Consider the following 18,277-nt stretch of genomic DNA (forward strand, 5'->3'; position numbering starts at 1 on the left):
CGTTTTTTTTTTTTTTTTCTTACGGTGTTTACTGAAGGGGTTAACTAGTGGGACAGTTTTATAGGTCGGGTCGTTACGGACGCGGCGATACTAAATATGTGTACTTTTATTGTTTTGTTTTTTTTATTTAGATGAAGAAATGTATTTATGGGAATAATATTTTTTTTTTTTTCATTATTTTGGAATATTTTTTTTTATTTTTTTTACACATTTGGAAATTTTTTTTTTTACTTTTTTACTTTGTCCCAGGGGGGGACATCACAGATCAGTGATCTGACAGTTTGCACAGCACTCTGTCAGATCACTGATCTGATAGGAGTGCAGGCTGCTTCACAGTGCCTGCTCTGAGCAGGCTTCTGTGAAGACACCTCCCTCCCTGCAGGACCCGGATCCGCGGCCATCTTGGATCCGGGGCTCGAGCAGGGAGGGAGGTGAGGAGACCCTCGCAGCAACGCGATCACATCGCGTTGCTGCGGGGGGCTCAGGGAAGCCCGCAGGGAGCCCCCTCCCTGCGCGGTGCTTCCCTGCACCGCCGGCACATCGCGATCATCTTTGATCGCGGTGTGCCAGGGGTTAATGTGCCGGGGGCGGTCCGTGACCGCTCCTGGCACATAGTGCCGGATGTCAGCTGCGATAAGCAGCTGACACCCGGCCGCGATCGGCGGCGCTCCCCCCGTGAGCGCTGCCGATCGCTATGACGTACTATCCCGTCCAGGGTCAGATAAGCCCAGGGCACCTCGACGGGATAGTACGTCTAAGGTCACAGAGGGGTTAAAACTACTCTGTACGATTTTTTTCTCTACAACAAGATCGGACGTCACCAAACACGGACGTCGACTATACCTAATACACTTCCTATAAAACTACTCTATACGATTTTTTTTTCTATAAAAGATCGGTCGTCACTAATGCTGTGACGCTGGCTACGCTACCTTGCTCTGTCTAAATCTACACTGTTCTAACTACTATTATTTTTTTTTTCTAAATAAAAAAAAATCGGACGCCACTTAGACTGTGATGTCCGCTACGCTAACTAGCTAACAAGAGAAAAATTCCTGTGGCACAGTCTTTGATCAGCAGCGATACTGATCAGAGCGCTGCGGACACAGGAAGTGCACAAATGCTCTGCGCAGGATGCAGCGCACACAAAAAAGCGCAAAAAAAAGTGCGCTAAAAATTCAATTGGAGGTGGGGAGGGGGTACCGGAGCAGGGATGGGGGGACTGGGAAAGGGGACATCACCAAACACTGACACCAGCTATGCTACGTCTAAAAATACACTGTACTAACTACTATTATTATTTTCTAAAAAAAAATAAAAAAATCGGACGTCGCTTAGACTGCGAACTCCGCTATGCTATCTAAAAAAATGCTCTGTGCGGGATGCCGCACACAGGAAAAAAAGCGCAAAAAAAGTGCACTAAAAAAATCAATTGGAGGGTGGGGGAGGGGGGTACTGGAACAGGGATGGGAATGGGAAAGAGGTGGGGGAGGTGCTGCTGCTCTGCTGTGATCACTGGAGTCACACAGCAGGCAGAGCACAGCAAAAAGCAGAAAGCACAGCAGGAAGCAGGAGCTGGAGGATGAAGCAGGAGGCAGGAGATCGCTGGGTTGGTCACACTGGCCACCAATCGATTCTTTGACTCAGGTGCTCAGAGGGGCTTGGACAACCGCTCTGCATGCCAAATCTGAGAGAAAGATGGCGTGCAGGGCGGTGATCGCTATTTTAAATTAACCTCTTTGGCGCTGATTGGCTAGAAGCTATTGTTCAGCCAATCAGCACCATAGGGGTTAATCAGGTGAGGTGATGTGGTGATCACCCCACCCACTGTGACGATTGTGATTGGTGCTACGTCACTCAGCACAGATCACAGCCGTTCACATGCTTTTTTTAAAATAACTATTGTTTAATTGCTGTGATTGGCTGGTCAGAATTGACCAGCGAATCACAGCGATCGCCGATGTGGGGGGAAGGGCAGCCCCCCGGGGCTACGTGCGGAGATGGTCTGCTGTCATGGACAGCAGCCATCGGAACCCTGTCACGGTGCGATGCCGTGTGGTGACCGGAAAATGGCGGCGCCGTACTAGTACTGCGCTGGTCAGAAATGGACCTCCCACAGCGCAGTACTAGTACGGCGGAGGTCGGGAAGTGGTTAAACCAGAGTTATATCACACAAAATAGTTAATAAATATAATTTCCCACATGCATACTTTATGTTAGAACAATTTTTGAAGCATAAGTTTTTTTTTATTAGGAAGCAAGAAAGGCTGACAGTTGACCACCTCATTTTTGCAACAAAATTTGCAAAACCATTTTTTTAGGGACCACATTATATTTGAAGTGACTTTGAGGGGCCTATATGACTGAAAATACCCAAAAGTTACACCATTCTAAAACTGCATCCCTCAAACTGCTCAAAACCACATTTAAGAAATGGATTAAACCTTCAGGTGCTTCACAGAAATTAATGGAATGTGGAAGGGAAAATGAGCATTTAACTTTTCTTCATAAAAATGTTTCTTTAAACCCAAATGTTTTTATTTTGACAAGGGTAACAGAATAAAATGGAAAGTAAAATGTGTTGTGCAATTTCTCTTGAGCACACAAATACCCCATATGTTGGGGAAAACTACTGTTTGGACACACAGCAGGGCTTAGAATGGAAGGAGCACAGATTGACTTTTTGAACGCAAAATTGGTTAGAATCGAGAGCGGTCGCCAAGCCGCATTTGGAGAGCTCCTGGTGTGCCTTAACAGTGGAGATCCCCCCTCATTTTGGAGACTAGACCCCTCAAGGAACTTATTTAGATATGTGGGGAGCACCTGGTATCCCAAGGTGCTTCACAGAAATTTATAAAGTTAAATCGTGAAAATAAAAAAAAAAAATCAACTTTTTTCCACAAAAATGTTATTTTAGCCCCATTTTTTTATTTTTACAAGGGTAACAGGAGAAAATGGAACCCAAAAGTTGTTGTGCAATTTCTCATGAGTACACAGATACCCCAAATGTGGAGGAAAACTACTGTTTGGGCACACGGCAGGGCTCAGAAAGGAAGGAATGCAGACATTGATGGAATAGTCTGCAGATGTAATGTCGTGTTTGTAGAGCCCCTAAACAGTGGAAACCCCCCACAAGTGACCCCATTTTTGGAAACCAGACCTCTCAAGGAATGTATCTAGATGTGTGGTGAGCACGTTAAACCCACAGGTGCTTCACAGAATTTTACAGCATTGATCTGTCAAAATTAAAAATAAATATTTTTCCCACAAAAATGTTTTTAGCCACAAATTTTGTCATTTTCACAAGGAAAGCATGAGAAAATTGTCACCCAACTTTGTTGAGCAATTCCTCCTGAGTACACCGATACCCCACATGTGGTCAAAAACTACTTTTGATGCACAGCACAGAGCTCACAAGGGAAGAAGAGCCATATTGGAGTTCAGATTTTGCTGGAATGGTTTGAAAGTGCAATGTCATATCGGCAGAGACCCAGAGGTGCCAGGACAGCAGAAAACCCATATAAGTTATTGTACCTAATTTTACAAACTACACATCATATTGACACCACATGTGCCTTACAGAATTTTATACAATTTGGTGGTGAAGATAGAATAATTACATTTTTTCCACTAATATTTAAATTTTGCCCCAATTTTACTAAGGGCTAGTTGGAAAAAAATGACCTTAGTTTGTAGTAAAAATTTCTCCTGATTGCGCCAATACCCTAAATGTAATCAGGAAATGCTTTTCAGGCACAGTGCAAAGATCAGATGGGAAGGAGCGCCGTATTGCAGTGCAGTTTTTACTGCTATGGCTTGCTGATGCCAGGACAACAGAACCCCCCATGAGTGACCCCATTTTACAAACTACACCTCTCAATAAATTCATCTAAGGGTGCAGTGATCATATTGACACCACACATGTGTCACAGAATTTTATACCATTGGGCAGTGAAGAAAAAATAACTACATTTTTATCACCCAAATTTTGTTTTAGCCCAGGATTTTACATTTTCACACTGGAAAATGGGTAAAAATGGCACCAAAATTTATCTCAATTTCTGGTAAATGTAGAAATACCCCATATGTGGCTGTAAAGTACTGCTTAGCCACATGGCGAGACTCAGGAGGGATGGAGTGCTATTTGCCTCCAGGATTGCAGATTTTCCTAGAATAGTTTGCAAACTCCATATGCAGAGCCCCTAAGTGCCAGAAGAGCAGAATACCCCCTAAAGTGACGCCATGTTGCAAATTATACCGCTTTTGGAATTTATCTACAGGTGTAGTGATGATTTTGACACTATGGGTATTTTCCAGAATCAAGCAGCAGTGGATGTTGCTGAGTGAAAATTCCATACTACCTTTTTAATGACCAGTACATTGCAGTGCCAGCTCGTGCTCCTGAAGACATGCCTCTGTAAATTAAGCAGGCTCTAATTGCTATAGGAATGCCAAACGTGGACTCTAAATGTGGTTTAGTCATACTGGGGCAAAGAAGGGAGGGGGCATTTGGATTTGGGAGTGCAGAATTTGCTGAATTTCTTTTGGGGGACAAGGAGTCGTTTCACTTTTTCAGGGCCTTTGTACTATCAGTAACATGGGAGCCCCCATATTTCAAATAACAGATGATGGACCTGAGTGGCAGGGCTGCCACTAGAAATTTTGGGGCCCCATACTGGCAAAATTTTCGGGGCCCCCTTGAAACTCCGCCCAGGCTCCACCCCAGCCCCGCCTCCAGGCTCCACCCCACGAACTGTCTACAGTCCCACCGCGCTCTCTTGGAAAATCTCCACTTCTCACCTATCACACATTAACAGTTCCCATCACCAGATCACACATATAGCCGGCAGCTTTTGTTTTGGCCAAAAGATTTTTTAAGCCGCCACCATAACACAGTAGACACTTTTGGCCGGGCCCTACTCTACTGTAACCTACTAAATATTTTTTAAAATATGCAATACAATTTAGGTATATTTTTATTTATTTTTCAATTTTTAAAATGATCTATAATACTACATACAAGGAACAAATACCACCGCACTATGACCAGATGACATATTACCACCACAGTGATCGAATAATATAAAATACAAGGAATAAATACCGCTACACCATGACCAGACCGCATATAACCACAAATGACTGAATACTACAATACTGATCAGTAATAAAAAAAAAAACCCACAATACTATCACCATCAGTGCCATTATGCACAGGAGATCTGTAATTAGTAAGCAGTGTCTGTGTACAGGAAATACAGTGATCACCGGTGACATTATACACAGGAGCTCTGTATATAATGTATAGGTAATACAGTGATCACTGGTGACATTGTACACAGGACTTCTGTATATAGTATACAGTGTATAGTGTCAGTGTATAGGTAACACTGACTCACCAGTGACGTCTCTAGGTGAAGTCCTTCATCTTTCATCCAGCACAGACCGCCATCACTTCATCCAGCCAGGACTCGTCTCTACAGGAAATAAAACAGTTATCTCGAGTTCCGCTTGTAGAACACATTACTTAATTTTTCCAACTTCTACATTATACCACATGAAGAAGGCAACATAGTATCACTCTACACAGTAACAGGACCGCCCCCCCATTTAAAACAGTATACTCAAAAAATAAAATAAATACATCACTGCAATAATAATATCCCTTAATTAGCCCCTATGGTAATATTCGCCATCCTATCCCCCGTGTGTCTCATTCCAGGCTCCAGCCATATGTTCTCCCATCCTACCCTCATGAGTATCCATTCTGCCCCATATGATCTCCCCATCCTGCCCCATCTGTCTCCATCGTATCCATCCTGCCCCATCTGTCTCCAATCTTGCCCCATCTGTCTCCATTCTGCCCCATCTGTTTCCAATCCTGCCCCATCTGTGTCCAGCACTCTGCCCCATCTGTGTCGCACTCTGCCCCATCTCTGTCCAGCACTCTGCCCAGTCTGTGTGCAATCCTGCCCCATCTGTGTCCAGCACTCTGCCCCATCTGTTTCCAATCCTGCCCCATCTCTGTCCAGCACTCTGCCCCATCTCTGTCCAGCACTCTGCCCCATCTCTGTCCAATCCTGCCCCATCTGTGTCCAATCCTGCCCCATCTCTGTCCAGCACTCTGCCCCATCTCTGTCCAGCACTCTGCCCCATCTCTGTCCAGCACTCTGCCCCATCTCTGTCCAGCACTCTGCCCCATCTCTGTCCAGCACTCTGCCCCATCTCTGTCCAGCACTCTGCCCCATCTCTGTCCAGCACTCTGCCCCATCTCTGTCCAGCACTCTGCCCCCCGTGTCCAGCTTTCTGCCCCCCCCCGTGTGCAGCCTTCTGCCCCCCCCCGTGTCCAGCTTTCTGACCCCCCCGTGTCCAGCTTTACTGCCCCCCCTCCCTGTGTCCAGCTTTACTGCCCCCCCCTCCCTGTGTCCAGCTTTACTGCCCCCCCTCCCTGTGTCCAGCTTTACTGCCCCCCCTCCCTGTGTCCAGCTTTACTGCCCCCCTCCCTGTGTCCAGCTTTACTGCCCCCCCTCCCTGTGTCCAGCTTTACTGCCCCCCCTCCCTGTGTCCAGCTTTACTGCCCCCCCTCCCTGTGTCCAGCTTTACTGCCCCCCCTCCCTGTGTCCAGCTTTACTGCCCCCCCCCTTCCCTGTGTCCAGCTTTACTGCCCCCCCTCCCTGTGTCCAGCTTTACTGCCCCCCCTCCCTGTGTCCAGCTTTACTGCCCCGTGCCCCCCCCTCCCTGTGTCCAGCTTTACTGCCCCCCCTCCCTGTGTCCAGCTTTACTGCCCCCCCTCCCTGTGTCCAGCTTTATTGCCCCCCCTCCCTGTGTCCAGCTTTACTGCCCCCCCTCCCTGTGTCCAGCTTTACTGCCCCCCCCTCCCTGTGTCCAGCTTTACTGCCCCCCCCCTCCCTGTGTCCAGCTTTACTGCCCTAGGCTCCCTGTGTCCAGCGGGAGCAGGTAAGTATGCCTCAGACCTCTCTCCCCCTCGCCCACCGACCCCACCGCCAACCGCGACTCGAGTATAAGCTGAGAGGGGCACTTTCAGCCCAAAAATTTGGGATGAAAATCTCGGCTTATACTCGAGTATATACGGTAGCCTAAATATCTGTCTGAAGGAAACAAAAATCCCTGCATGCCTGAATATGACCAGATATTCGGATCACAGTCAGCCTTGCAAGTCAATGAGTACGTGGACAACATCGCATTACACTCGAATGATATCTGAGTGCAGTCCAATTTCCGCAACCTCACAGAATGGAGAAGATGGAGACATTGTTTTCTCCATTTTCAACTCTTCCAAGAGAATCAGATCGCACTCTGATGATTGCCATTTGCACATTCAGACCGATCTCTCAAATGAGAGAATTTATTGCCGCTTGCATCTAATGTTAACAATAATTACTATTCTTGGCCTATTACAAACATGTCAGCGAGCATATGATCAGTCACATGATCACTGCTATTCATGGTTTTGTAGGGTTTGGTATATGCAAGAGGCTTCTAGGATGCTGGCTAGAGGTGGGCGGACCAAAACAGTAAAGTTCAACATCCATACAGCACACCTACTGTTTGGGCATGGACACCAAACACGAACTACATCAGAGAATCCGTGTTAGGCCAGTGTCACATGGCGCGCCTGCCATGGCAGTGAGATACTCGGAACCAGGCTGGTTCTTACAGGGATGTGTCACGGCGGCAGTGACCTGGTCCGTGGCCCTGGGCGTCCAATAAAAGGGATTGATATATGGATATAAAGTCTATGATAATAGTGTTCGTGACGCCACCTGTAGTATTCGGTCAGGGATGACCGACGCTGCTTAAAAAGGTCCTCTGGGGATGATGGTACTGCAGCAGGGATGGTATGACTTCCCACAGGTGAAGCTTAGTTCCCAGGGCTTCCGCTGTAGTGGGTAAAGATGGTGTGGTGCCAGAAAGAATTAAAGGACACAAGGTTGCAGTATCTTTACCTTTTACTGGTATGAAGCAGCCACAGTCCAGGGTACGGATCACAGGTGATGGTGCGGTCCGGCCAGCCTGGAAGCAATTCAGAGATCCCCCTAGCCAGGTGGGGTTGGAAGCCTTCCTTTCTGTGCTGTGTTGTAGTCCCCTGCTGCCTAAGGCTCCACACAAGGTCCTCACTTTCTCTCTGTCCCTTTTGGTAGGACACTACCAGCATGGCAGGCAACTTGAGCATTTTTACAGGTGCTTCTGATTATGACGCCAGGCTCTATGTGCTGCTGTGTCTTTGGGTGTTAATGGTGGTCAGGCAACTTGCAATCTCCTGTCCGCTGATTTCTGCTGTGGGGCATACAGTTACCCCCACAACCTCTGTCTTCCGGCCACCGGTTTCTTGCGCATCAGCGTGGAGGAAGCTCAGTCGCAGCTCCCCTCCAACTCTTTTCTCTCCTTTGTTCTCTTCCCCTATCAGTCTCCTACAGACTGCTCCGTCTCCCTCTCTTCTTTCCAAGAGCTGCAGAAGAACTTGACTGCATGGCCCCAGCTTTCCACTCCCCACTCTCCTCTCACAGTCTCACTAACTCCTCCTCCAGCCAGAATATATAGGGAAATTCCCCTGAATCCGGGTCTTGAGCTCCCCCTTCTTGCCTGGAGTCAGAACAGTACTGCATGTACTGGTTACCTGTTAAAGGGATCCTTCCTCGCTTCCAGGCATGGCATCACCCTCCCCATAAGGAAGGCAATACCACAGTAACAATCGGTTACCTGGGGTGTTACACTCCTCCCCGTTAAATCCAGTACTCCCGGACTGGGAAAAATAACAAACAATAACAGGTTAGATTTTGCAAACATTTTTGAAGTTCAAATTCACCCCAGTGAAATTCTCCTGGTGTACTACGGTGAACTCTCCTCTGCGTCGTGAGACTTTTTCCCACTGTGCTAGCGAGGATTTCACCGAGATAACCGCTGTTCAGCCAGGCTGGGAATGCAGCCTCAGTGACTGGCACTAACCTTGAGGACATCAACGCTAGTCACTGATGCTGCTTGAAAACGGTTTATCTCCAAGACATGGATTACGGCATGGGACAATGGGACAGAGTGACAGACAGGTGAGGGATATTGTTTTTTATTTTTTATTTATTACGGAAGTCAAAAGATTCAATGGAATGGGTGCTAGGTGAGTATACCTGTCCTTTCCATTACTAATCCGTGGGCTTCATGTCACCTGACGATACAAAGGTGACATCAACCCCACAAATATGTACTCCACTTGCCACCGCTACAGAGCAAGTGGAAAGAGCCAAGCAAAGCACCACAATTGGTGCATGTAATAGATATGCCTTTTCTGGGCGGTTGCAGGTTGCTATTTTTAGGCTGGGGGGCAATACTCATGGCCCCTTACCAGCCTGAGAATATCAGTCCCCAGCTGTCTGCTTTAGAAAGGCTGGTTGTCAAAAATGGGGGGACCTCAAGCCATTTTTTCACAATTATTTATTTAAATAATTTATAAAAAATCGGAGTGGGGACCCCTCTATTTTTGATAGCCAACCTTACTGAAGCTAATAGCCGAGGGTTACAGCCCCCAGCTGTGAGCTTTGCCTGCTCCTGCTCTCACTGTTATTAGCGGCAGCAGGCGTTGACGGATGGGAGCAGTAGTCCCATCAGCTGACACCAGTGACCGAAGGTAAACTTTATATCTCCGATCACAGCTGCGTGCTTAAGCTGTGAGAACTGTGTTTATCTGACCAGTGGTGATGATTTTACCACTGATCAGAAACTGTTTGTCGCGCTGTCATGCACATGACAGCGTGGCAAACACTGGATGTTTGGGTCCCACATTCAAGCGAATGAGGTCTGGGTTTGGGTACTGTTCTGGTACCTGAACCCAAACTTTTTGCAACTGTTCGGCCGAACCTGCCGAACTCGCCGGACATGAACATCCACTGGTCCTCCAAGCCCATGATGGCTCCAGAAGTGACGACTGTCAATGAATAACTGCCACAAAGGATCAGTCTGGATCATGGAAACACATTTTTTCTCAAGTGTACTGTACAGTTTTTCAGGCTATCTAGCTCTTGGTATGCAAAATAAAGTGATTGACTAGCGATCAAAAACTGCACTAGTTTAATGCAGCTGTGATTTTTGATTGAGTAAAATCCTTACCCTAAGGCTAGGTTCACATGTTGCGTTTTTGCAATTTTTTTCCCCAAATTAAAAGCTGCTTTTTACAGTATCAGCAAAAATTATGAGATTTCAGAAATCTCGTGCCTACTCCTACCCTCCCTTCCCCAGCTGAATTGGAAAACGTTTTGAATTCTGTAGCATGTCAATTCTTTCAGCTTTTTTTAATCCCTAGAAAGTAATGAGAGTGCTAAACCATAACTAAGTGTTTTGGTGAATAAAACTAACTTTATTAAACACATACTGTGGACAAATCACACTAGTAATGCAGCGCCCCAGAGTCCTGGTCGTTGCAGTAATGTCGCTCTGCCACTAAGGGGAGTGATGTTATGTCTGATTGCACTAAAGGAGTTCACCTGACCAGGTATCACAGTCACACATTACACTTCACACTCCGGCCACCAGGGGGAGCAAAAGGCACTATGTATTAGGCCACTCCTCACACTCTGGTAAAACTGGGGGTTGGACAGGAAGTTAGAGAGAACGCAGCCTGGGAGAGCTCCAGGGAGGACCTGTTAGGGGTGGGTTCCTGGCAGGTACCTAGCAGAAAGGACAGAACGTTACGGAGCCGTGCCTGCACTACCTTGCGGCGGCATCCTAAGGAAGGACACGAACCGAAGGATATTGTGGAGAAGTGAGAAACGAGATCACAGCACAAGGAGATAAAACCAGTAGGAGTCGTGCCCCGAGATCGGCAACATCCTACTGAGGCGCGTAGCCGGTGGCCGGAACGCCGAGGAAGTAACAGACTTCAAGCATTACTTCAAACAGCAGCAGGACAGTTGATTATAGGTTGGCTGTCTACCTTAACCCCTTCCTGACCTGTGACACAGCGTATGCGTCATGAAAGTCGGTGCCAAACCGACCTGTGACGCATATGCTGTGTCACAGAATGATCACGTCCCTGCAGATCGGGTGAAAGGGTTAACTCCCATTTCACCTGATCTGCAGGGACAGGGGGAGCGGTAGTTTAGCCCAGGGGGGGTGGCTTCACCCCCCGTGGCTACGATCGCTCTGATTGGCTGTTGAAAGTGAAACTGCCAATCAGAGCGAATTGTAATATTTCACCTAAAAAACTGGTGAAATATTACAATCCAGCCATGGCCGATGCTGCAATATCATCGGCCATGGCTGGAAACACTGATGTGCCCCCACCCCACCGATCGCCTCCCCAGCCCTCCGATCTGTGGTCCGTTCCTCTCCGTCCTGTGCTCCGCTCCCCCGTCCTCCTGTCCGCTCCCCCCATGCTCCAATCCCACCCCCCGTGCTCCAATCCAACCCCCCCGCACTCCGATCCACCCCCCCGCACTGCGATCCACCCCCCGTGCTACAATCCACCCCCCCGTGTTCCGATCCACCCCCCGTGTTCCGATCCACCTCCCCATGCTCCGATCCACCCCCCGTGCTCCCTCCCCCACCCCATCATACTTACCGAGCCTCCCGGGGTCCGTCCGTCTTCTTTCCTGGGCGCCGCCATCTTCCAAAATGGCGGGCGCATGCGCAGTGCGCCCGCCGAATCTGCCGGCCGGCAGATTCGTTTCAAGTGCATTTTGATCACTGTGATAAAACCTCACAGTGATCAAAATACAAAAAATACTAAATGACCCCCCCCCCCCCTTTGTCACCCCATAGGTAGGGACAGTAATAAAATAAATAAATTTTTTTTTTCTTCCACTAAGGTTGGGATTAGAACTAGGGTTAGGGTTAGGGTTAGGGTTTTGGTATGTGCACACGTATTCTGGTCCTCTGCGGATTTTTCCGCAGCGGATTTGATAAATTCGCAGTGCTAAACCGCTGCGGATTTATCGCGGATTTACCGTGGTTTTTCTGCGCATTTCACTGCGGTTTTACAACTGCGGTTTACTATTGGAGCAGTTGTAAAACCGCTGCGGAATCCGCAGAAAGAAGTGACATGCTGCAGAATGTAAACCCCTGCGTTTCCGTGCAGTTTTTCCGCAGCATGTGTACAGCGATTTTTGTTTCCCATAGGTTTACATTGAACTGTAAACTCATGGGAAACTGCTGCGGATCCGCAGCGTTTTCCGCAGTGTGTGCACATACCTTTAGAATTAGGCCATGTGCACACGGTGCGGATTTGGCTGCGGATCCGCAGCAGATTGGCCGCTGCGGATTCGCAGCAGAGTTCCATCAGGTTTACAGTACCAAGTAAACCTATGGAAAACCAAATCCGCTGTGCCCATGGTGCGGAAAATACAGCGCGGAAATGCTGTGTTGTATTTTCCGCAGCATGTCAATTCTTTGTGCAGATTCGGCAGCGTTTTACACCTCTTCCTCAATAGGAATCCGCAGGTGAAATCCGCACAAAAAACACTGGAAATCCGCGGTAAATCCACAAGTAAAACGCAGTGCCTTTTACCCACGGATTTTTCAAAAATAGTGTGGAAAAATCTCACACGAATCCGCAACGTGGGCACATATCCTTACGGTTAGGGTTGGAATTAGGGTTGTGGTTAGGGTTGTGATTAGGGTTATGGCTACAGTTGGGATTAGGGTTAGGGGTGTGTTGGGGTTAGGGTTGTGATTAGGGTTATGGCTACAGTTGGGATTAGGGTTAGGGGTGTGTTGGGGTTAGTGTTGGATGTAGAATTGAGGGGTTTCCACTGTTTAGGCACATCAGGGGTCTCCAAACGCAACATGGCGCCACCATTGAATCCAGCCAATCTTGTATTCAAAAAGTCAAATGGTGCTCCCTCTCTTCCGAGCCCCGACGTGTGCCCAAACAGTGGTTTAGCCCCACATATGGGGTACCAGCGTACTCAGGATAAAACTGCGCAACAATTATTGGGGTCCAGTTTCTCCGGTTACCCTTGTGAAAATAAAAAATTGCTTGCTAAAACATCATTTTTGAGGAAAGAAAAATGATTTTTTATTTTCACGGCTCTGCGTTGTAAACGTCTGTGAAGCACTTGGGGGTTCAAAGTGCTCACCACATATCTAGATAAGTTCCTTGGGGAGTCTAGTTTCCAAAATGGGGTCACTTGTGGGAGGTTTCTACTGTTTAGGCACACCAGGGGCTCTGCAAATGCAACGTGACGCCCGCAGACCATTCCATCAAAGTCTGCATTTCAAAAGTCACTACTTCCCTTCTGAGCCCCGACGTGTGCCCAAACAGTGGTTTTCCCCCACACATGGGGTATCAGCGTACTCAGGAGTAACTGGACAACAACTTTTGGGGTCCAATATCTCCTGTACCCCTTGGGAAAATAAAAAATTCTGGGCTAAAAAATTATTTTTGAGGAAAGAAAACGTATTTATTATTTTCACGGCTATGCGTTATAAACTTCTCTGAAGCACTTGGGGGTTCAAAGTGCTCACCACACATCAAGATAAGTTCCTTTCGGGGTCTAGTTTCTAAAATGGGGTCACTTGTGGGGGGTTTCTACTGTTTAGCCACATCAGGGTCTCTGCAAATGCAACATGACGCCCACAGAGCATTCCATCAAAGTCTGCATTTCAAAACGTCACTACTTCACTTCTGAGCTCCGGCATGTGCCCAAACAGTGGTTTACCCCCACATATGGGGTATCACCGTACTCAGAAGAAACTGGACAACAACTATTGGGGTCAAATTTCTCCTGTTACCCTTGGGAAAATTAAAAAAATTCTGGGCTAAAAAATTATTTTTGAGGAAAGAAAACGTATATATTATTTTCACTGCTCTGCGTTATAAACTTCTGTGAAGCACTTGGGGGTTCAAAGTGCTCACCACACATCTAGATTAGTTCCTTTGGGGGTCTAGTTTCCAAAATGGGGTCATTTGTCGGGGATCTGCAATGTTTAGGCACACAGGGGCTCTCCAAACGCGACATGGTGTCCGCTAATGATTGGAGCTAATTTTCCATTTAAAAAGCCAAATGGTGTGCCTTCCCTTCCGAGCCCTGCCGTGCGCCCAAACAGTGGTTTACCCCCACATATGGGGTATCAGCGTACTCAGGACAAACAGAACAACAACATTTGGGGTCCAATTTCTCCTAATATCCTTGTAAAAATAGGAAATTCCAGGCTAAAACATCATTTTTGAGGAAAGAAAAATTATTTTTTATTTTCATGGCTCTGCGTTATAAACTTCTGTGAAGCACCTGGGGGTTTAAAGTGCACAATATGCATCTACATAAGTTCCTAGGGGGGTCTAGTTTCCAAAATGGGGTCACTTGTGTTGGAGCTCCAATGTTTAGGCACACGGGCTCTCCAAACGCGACATGGTGTCCGCAAACAATTGGAGCTAATTTTCCATTCAAAAAGTCAAATGGCGCACCTTCCCTTCCGAGCCCTGCCATGTGCCCAAACAGTGGTTTACCCCCACATGAGGTATCGGCGTACTCGGGAGAAATTGCCCAACAAATTTTATGATCAATTTTATCCTTTTGCCCATGTGAAAATGAAACAATTGAGGCGAAAAGAAATTTTTTGTGAAAAAAAAAGTACTTTTTCATTTTTATGGATCAATTTGTGAAGCACCTGAGGGTTGAAAGTGCTCACTAGGCATCTAGATAAGTTCCTTGGGGGGTCCAGTTTCCAAAATGGGGTCACTTGTGGGGGAGCTCCAATGTTTGGCACACAGGGGCTCTCCAAACTTGACATGATGTCCGCTAAAGAGTGGAGCCAATTTTTCATTCAAAAAGTCAAATGGCGTTCCTTCCTTTCCAAGCCCTGCCGTGCGCCCAAACAGTGGTTTACCCCCACATATGAGGTATCAGCGTACTCAGGACAAATTGGACAACAACTTTCATGGTTCAGTTTCTCCTTTTACCATTGGGAAAATAAAAAAATTGTTGCTAAAAATCATTTTTGTGACTAAAAAGTTAAATGTTCATTTTTTCCTTCCATGTTGCTTCTGCTGCTGTGAAGCACCTGAAGGGTTAATAAACTTCTTGAATGTGGTTTTGAGCAGCTTGAGGGGTGCAGTTTTTAGAATGGTGTCACTTTTGGGTATTTTCAGCCATATAGACCCCTCAAACTGACTTCAAATGTGAGGTGGTCCCTAAAAAAAATGGTTTTGTAAATTTCATTGTAAAAATGAGAAATCACTGGTCAAATTTTAACCCTTATAACTTCCTAGCAAAAAAAAAAGTTGTTTCCAAAATTGTGCTGATGTAAAGTAGACATGTGGGTAATGTTATTTATTAACTATTTTGTGTCACATAACTCTCTGGTTTAACAGAATAAAAATTCAAAATGTGAAATTTTCGCCAAATTTCCGTTTTTATCACAAATAAACGCAGAATTTATTGACCTAAATTTACCACTAACATGAAGCCCAATATGTCACGAAAAAACATTCTCAGAACCGCTAGGATCCGTTGAAGCGTTCCTGAGTTATTACCTCATAAAGGGACACTGGTCAGAATTGCAAAAAACGGCCAGGTCATTAAGGTCAAAATAGGCTGGGTCATGAAGGGGTTAAATCACCTAAGCAGACATAGGGGGCAATTGTGGGAGAGGGGCGTGTCTAGTGTCCCAGAATAACTCCAGGCCTTCCCGTCAAACGGGTGCGTCCTATCCAGATAAACTTGGGGGATGGAGAGAGAACGAACGAATACGAAAGTTGTGAGGACTATCCCGAATGCTCAGCAGGGAAGGACTACAACACACAGGCGCTAGTTGGTAGGCACTGATTTCCACCTGCAAAGGGTATACCATCTAGCTGCCATTCCATCACCCCGCGGGCCCCTAAGCAGCGTCGTTCACCCTGACCGAATACCACAGGTGGCGTCACAAACCCTGGACAAACTTTCATCACCCTTTCATTGGACGCCCATTAGCAGGGTCACGGAGCGGGTCCAGCCACCATGACAACCCCAGCACCGAGACAGAGAGGACCGGTACCGAGCAACCCGCGGCCCTGCGTCTGGGGGCGCTCCAGTAATATACACCAAAAAATGCTGTGAAAAAGGTTGTGAAAAAAAATAGAAAAATGGACATTTTGAACTCAATTTTTAATGCCAAGAAAGCAGATTTTGGCTGCTGAAAAAAAACGCTGCTACAATTCAACATGTGAAAATACCCAAATATTTATCACTTTGCTCACACTTAGGCCTCATTTATACATCTATGTTTAAACACGTTCTGTTTTTACCATCAATATGTAATCAGTGTTTTTCACAGATGGATAAATAAAATATAAAGCTTTGCAAAGCCTTTGCAATGTTAACCCCTTTCTGACATTAGACGTATCCATTCATCCAAGTGGCCTGGTACTTACTGATCTGTGCTGTATGGATTTGTCTAGGCGATTTTGTGTGCACAGACACTGTGCGAGTGCGATCGCCACTGGGTGTCAGCTGATACCCGACACTCAGTGCCAGGAGAAGTCCCGCATGGATCCCAGCACATTAAACCCTTAAATGCTGTTATCAAACTAGTTCGAAGCATTTCGACCGCAGGCAGAGGGAAGAAAGCCCCTCTGCCCTTGGATGGAAGACCTTGCGACGTCATCAAGTGATCAGCAAATAAAAGGGGAAAAGTTCTGGTTGCATATTCCTCAATCACCAAAAAACCACAGTTAATTAGAGATAGCAAAAAAGCCGAACTAAACTTAACTTTTTCTTATTTTAAAAGAATTTTCACAAAAATAGAGGAATCCGTGATACAAATCCCATAAAATCACATATAAACATATACACAGCCCATCTCCCTGTCTGGGAAGAAAAAGGTTATGATAATGGTCATGCAATATAAAGGGTTAATATGTCAATGTCCTGACATATGGAAAAAGCATATGAATCAGAATTCTGGCTCAAAGACATAAAGATTAAGAAATGGTAGAAAAAGTAATGGTCTCACCAATTTTGTGTTTTCTGAGATTCTCCTCTGCCACTTCTGAAAAAGGTCCTGGTATTGTCCCTGCTGACATGCTGACCATGACACCCCGAGACTCCTGTCCTTACAAGGGCAGTCCACAGCTAACCCTTTTCATGCAGACCAGCCAGTGTGCCTCCTCATACAAGCGATCAGCCCGGAAAAAAAGAAAGTCTCATAGTAGGACAAAGTAAAAAAGTAAAAAAAAAAATGTAATATACACTGCTCAAAAAAATAAAGGGAACACTTAAACAACAGAATATAACTCCATGTAAATCAAACTTCTGTGAAATCGAACTGTCCATTTAGGAAGCAACACTGTTTGACAATCAATTTCACATGCTGTTGTACAAATAGAATAGACAACAGATGGAAATTATTGGCAATTATCAAGACCACATCTCAGTACCAATGCTTTCTAGCTGATGTTTTGGTCACTTTCGAATGTTGGTTGTGCTTTCACACTCGTGGTAGCATGAGACGGACTCTACAACCCACACAAGTGGCTCAGGTAGTGCAGCTCATCCAGGATGGCACATCAATGCGAGCTGTGGCAAGAAAGTTTGCTGTGTCTGTCAGCATAGTGTCCAGAGGCTGGAGGCGCTACCAGGAGATAGGCCAGTACACAAGGAGATGTGGATGGGGCCGTAGGAGGGCAACAACCCAGCAGCAGGACCGCTACCTCAGCCTTTGTGCAAGAAGGACCAAGAGGAGCACTGCCAGAGCCCTGCAAAATGACCTCCAGCAGGTAACGAATGTGCATGTGTCTGCACAATTGGTTAGAAACCGACTCCATGAGGATGGTCTGAGTGCCCGACGTCCACAGATGGGGGTTGTGCTCACAGCCCAACACCGTGCTGGACACTTGGCATTTGCCACAGAACACCAGGATTGGCAAATTCGCCACTGGCTCTTCACAGATGAAAGCAGATTCACACTGAGCACATGTGACAGACTTGACAGAGTCTGGAGATGCCATGGAGAGCGATCTGCTGCCTGCAACAACCTTCAGCATGACCTGTTTGGCAGTGGGTCAGTAATGGTGTGGGGTGGCATTTCTTTGGAGGGCTGCACAGCCCTCCATGTGCTCACCAGACGTAGCCTGACAGCCATTGGATACCGAAATGAGATTCTGAGACCCCTTGTGAGACCATATGCTGGTGCGATTGGCCCTGGGTTACTCCTAATGCAGGACAATGCCAGACCTCATGTGGCTGGAGTGTGTCAGCAGTTCCTGCAAGATGAAGACATTGAAGCTATGGACTGGCCCGTCCGCTCCCCAGACCTGAATCCGATTGAACACATCTGGGACATCATGTCT

At 46.7% G+C, this 18,277-nt stretch overlaps 1 protein-coding gene across 4 annotated transcripts in view; it reads right to left on the minus strand.

Moving 5' to 3' along the window:
- Window positions 1–18,277, minus strand: part of RPH3AL (rabphilin 3A like (without C2 domains)) — a 682,151-nt gene that overhangs the window by 485,144 nt on the left and 178,730 nt on the right. For 2 of the 4 annotated variants that reach the window (XM_069757351.1, XM_069757357.1), the window contains exon 1: window positions 5,400–5,420. The exons of the other annotated variants lie outside the window; for them this stretch is intronic. The gene's annotated coding sequence lies outside the window, so the exon portion shown is untranslated. Of the gene's footprint in view, window positions 1–5,399; window positions 5,421–18,277 lie in introns of those variants that run through there. 4 annotated transcript variants of the gene reach the window in all.

This window comes from Ranitomeya imitator, chromosome 3 (genome assembly GCF_032444005.1).
Source record: "Ranitomeya imitator isolate aRanImi1 chromosome 3, aRanImi1.pri, whole genome shotgun sequence".
NCBI classification, from domain to species: Eukaryota; Metazoa; Chordata; class Amphibia; order Anura; family Dendrobatidae; genus Ranitomeya; species Ranitomeya imitator.